General features: G+C 46.2%; 1 pseudogene; it reads left to right on the top strand.

Moving 5' to 3' along the window:
- The first annotated feature begins 1,278 nt into the window (after nucleotides 1–1,278).
- LOC102857156 lies at nucleotides 1,279–3,627 on the top strand (annotated as a pseudogene).
- Nucleotides 3,628–3,871: the final 244 nt, after the last annotated feature.

Raw genomic sequence — 3,871 nt, 5'->3', positions numbered from 1 at the left:
ATTGGCACCTGAATTTGCATAGATTTGCATAAATTATGCGTCTGTCAGGAACTTCTTGGTGCCCACTTAGGATTAAAATAATTTTGCTATTTTAAGTTGTCAGGTTTTTTTTTATATGCTTGTGCACTCTCATGCTTTATCTGTAGCCCCTCTATCCAGGTCTCTCCACGGTAATTACCAAGCTCATAGCAAGCACATTCATTCAGTAACTTTGTCTTGAATAAATGAATGAACTCGTGATCTTACCTTGTCAATACTGACGCTTTCTGGAGAGCATCTGATGAGGCCCAAATCTGGCCAGAGGTGGGGTTTAGCATGGAAGAAAGAGCTGTCAGGCAGCCTGCCATAGAGATCACGGTGACCCTTACACAGCCTGTCTGAAGCCCACAGGTCAGGGTATGGACTGACTTGAGGTTACTCATGCATCATCTCCTGACATGCCTCAGATACTGTCAGGAGGAAGCGAATGGGAGAGAGAGGTGGGTTAAATAAAGATAAGGTTAAAAATCACCAGCTCAAGGACAGGCCCCTCTTCAGTTCTCACAGACTGCAATTCATGTTGAGAACTTCTGCTCTCATCTGACAGCACTTTCTTCTCCGGGATCTGAAGGCTCTGGAGAGGAGCAGAGCGAGTCTCCTTTCACCACCCCCCACCCTCCAGATCAAAGCTTTCATGTGCTGTCAGGGAGGTTTCCCCTTCTGATTCTTCAGGGCAGCCTTTCTGGCAGAGGTTGCACAGTTCTGTCTGTGCGGCTCTTCGCCGAGGCACATCAACACCACCTGGAGTGGTATTGACATACGTCCACTGTCTCTTCCTCGGGAATGGTGGTACTAGGCCTTCTGTCAAGCCTGGAAATTCAAACCTACGTGTTCAAAAAGCACCTGCAAATGATGTTGATGGGTCAGCCCAAACTGAAACCCCTGACATCTCATTTTGGGTCCCTGAGTGTGGAAATATGCCAATTAAACGGTTAGAGTTTCAAGTCCATGCTTTCTGGAGAGCATCTGATGAGGCCCAAATCTGGCCAGAGGTGGGGTTTAGCATGGAGGAAAGAGCTGTCAGGCAGCCTGCCACAGAAATGATGGTGACCCTTACACAGCCTGTCTGAAGCCCAAAAGAAAAATCTGGCAAAGTATGTTTAAAATCCCCCAGCAAAATCCAAAGCAGCTATTGAAATGAGCTCTCTTGAGTCACCCCCACGCAGCTGGCGAGCCTGGTGCAGCCTGGTCTTAGACCCTGCCCTCACCTCTCTGGTGCTTGCAACCCTTTTCATCCAGATGCCTGGGGACGTGCCCCATGAAGAGGAGGAGGTGGAGACCTTTCCTTTTATGGCAGAGAGTGCCCAACTTAGGTCTTTTATCATCAATACCTTCTGTTGCAACAAGGAAATTTTCCTTAGAGACTTGATCTTGAAGACTTCCGATGCATTGAACAAGATTCTCTAGGAGAGCCTGGCAGACACTTCCAGGTTGGACAGTGGGAAAGAGCTGAAAATCTACATCATCGCTAACCCCCAGGAACGTACTTTGACTCCTGTGGACACGGGCATTGGCATGACCAAGGTTGATCTCATAGATACTTTGGGAACAATTGCCGAGTCTGGTATCAAAGCATTTATGGAGGCTCTGCAGACTGATGCAGACATGATGGGTCAGTTTGGTGTTGGCTTTTATTCTGCCTTTTTGGTGGCAGAGAAAGTGGAAGTGATCACAAAACACAGTGATGGTGAATGGTATGCCTGGGAGTCTTCAGCTGGGGGCTCCTTCACAGTTTGTGCTGACCATGGTGAGTCCATTGGCCGGGGGACTAAAGTCATTTTGCACCTTAAAGAAGACCACACAGAGTATTTAGTAGAGAGACAAGTCAAAGAAGTAGTGAAAAAGCACTCTCAGTTCATAGGCTGCCCATCACCCTCTATCTGGAGCAAGAACGAGAGAAGGGAATCAATGATAATGAGGCCGAGGAAGAGAGGATTGAGAAGGAGGAAGATAAGGATGACGAAGAAAAGCCCAAGATAGAAGATGTGGGTTCAGATGAGGAGGATGGCTGTGGTAAAGACAAAGAAAAAAAAAAAGAAAAAAATTAACGAGAAGTACGTTGATCGGGAGGAACTGAGCAAGACGAAGTCCATTTGGACCCAGAATCCTGGTGACATCACCACACAGGAGGAATATGGAGAGTTCAGCAGAAGCCTCACTAATGACTGGGAAGACCACTTGGTGGTCAAGCACCTCTCAGTAGAGGGCCAGCTGGAATTCAGGGCACTGCTGCTTATCCCTCGCCGGGCTCCCTTTGATCTCTTTGAGAACAATAAGAAGAAGAAGAACGTTAAACTTCATGTTTGCCACGTGTTCTTCATGGAGAGTTGTGATGAGTTGATACCAGAGTATCTGAACTTCACCCGTGGTGTGGTTGACTCTGAGGATCTGCCCCTCAACAGTTTTTGGGAAATGCTGCAACGGAGCAAATCTTAAAGGTCATCCACAAAAAACAGTGTCAAGAAGTGTCTTGAGCTCTTCTCTGAGTTGGCAGAAGACAAAGAGAACTACAAGAAATTCTAGGAGGCATTATCTAAAAACCTGAAGCTTGGAACCCATGAAGATTCTACTAACTGGTGTCACCTTTCAGAGATGCTTCACTATCACACTTTCCAGTCTGGAGATGAGATGATGTCTCTCTCAGACTATGTGTCTCACAAGAAGGAGACCCAGAAGTCCACTTATTACATCACTGGTGAGAACAAAGAGCAGGTGGCCAGCTCTGCTTTTGTGGAACAAGTACACAAGCAGGGCTTTGAGATTGTGTATATGAGCAAACCTATTGACAAGCACTGTATGCAACAGTTCAAGGAGGCTGATGGGGAAAACCTGGTTTCTGTCACCAAGAAGGGTCTAGAACTACCAGAGGATGAAGAGGAGAAAAAGAAAATGGAGCAAGGCCAAGTTTGAGAACCTCTGTAAGCTCATGAAGGAAATTTTGGATAAGAAGGTTGAAAAGGTGTTCATGTTGTTGTTTTTGCTTGCTATTGAGTTGAGCACAACTCATAGCAACCTGATGAACAAAAGGCCTGAAGCCCTTTTACAACTATCGACATTTATCGAAGTTTATAGAATTTCCAGAGGCATGTTGTATAGGAAGTGGATGCCACTCCTGCTTCCACTCCTGATCCTGCTTGAGAAGGTGACAATTTCCAATAAGCTTGTATATTCACCCTGTTGCATTGTGACTAGTACATATGGGTGGACAGTCAATATGGAGCCGATCATGAAAGCACAGGCATTTCAGGACAACTCGACAATGGGCTACAATGACGGCTTAAAACCACCTGGAGATCAGCCCTGATCATCCAGTTGGTGAAACAGAGAGAGAGAAGGCTGAGGCAGAAAAGAATGACAAAGCTGTTAAGGACTTGGTGGTGCTGTCGTTTGAAACCACACACACTGCTCTCTTCTGGCTCCCCCCTTGAGGATCCCCAGATTCACTTCAACATCTACGGCATGATCAAGCTAGGCTTAGGCTTTGGTGAAGATGAAGTGACAGCTGAGGAACCCAGTGCTGCTGTTCCTGATGATTTCCCCCCACTTGAGGGTGAAGAGGATGCATCCCACATGGAAGAAGTCGATTAAAAGCTCCTGCTGTAACACCCCTACCCTGTGGCTTCCACAGCAGCACTGAGTTGCCCTCTCCCATGTGGCTCCATCTGCTGATAACTAGTGTTTCTCTTTCCTGTCTTGTGTGTTAAGGCAGGATGTAACTCTGGACTCAACTTCAAGAATGAGGCTGGATGTTGTGTATTGTGTTTTCTTTGTTGTTTTTTCTGAAATTAAAGTATGCAAAATAAAGATGACATTAACAAAAAAAAAGGAAGAA

Source organism: Elephantulus edwardii, unplaced genomic scaffold, assembly GCF_000299155.1.
Source record: "Elephantulus edwardii isolate Elephantulus edwardi_28Jun2011 unplaced genomic scaffold, EleEdw1.0 scaffold00106, whole genome shotgun sequence".
In the NCBI taxonomy this organism is placed as follows: Eukaryota; Metazoa; Chordata; class Mammalia; order Macroscelidea; family Macroscelididae; genus Elephantulus; species Elephantulus edwardii.
The sequence above is the reverse complement of the archived record's forward strand: the minus strand, read 5'-3'. Positions and strand labels throughout refer to the sequence as shown.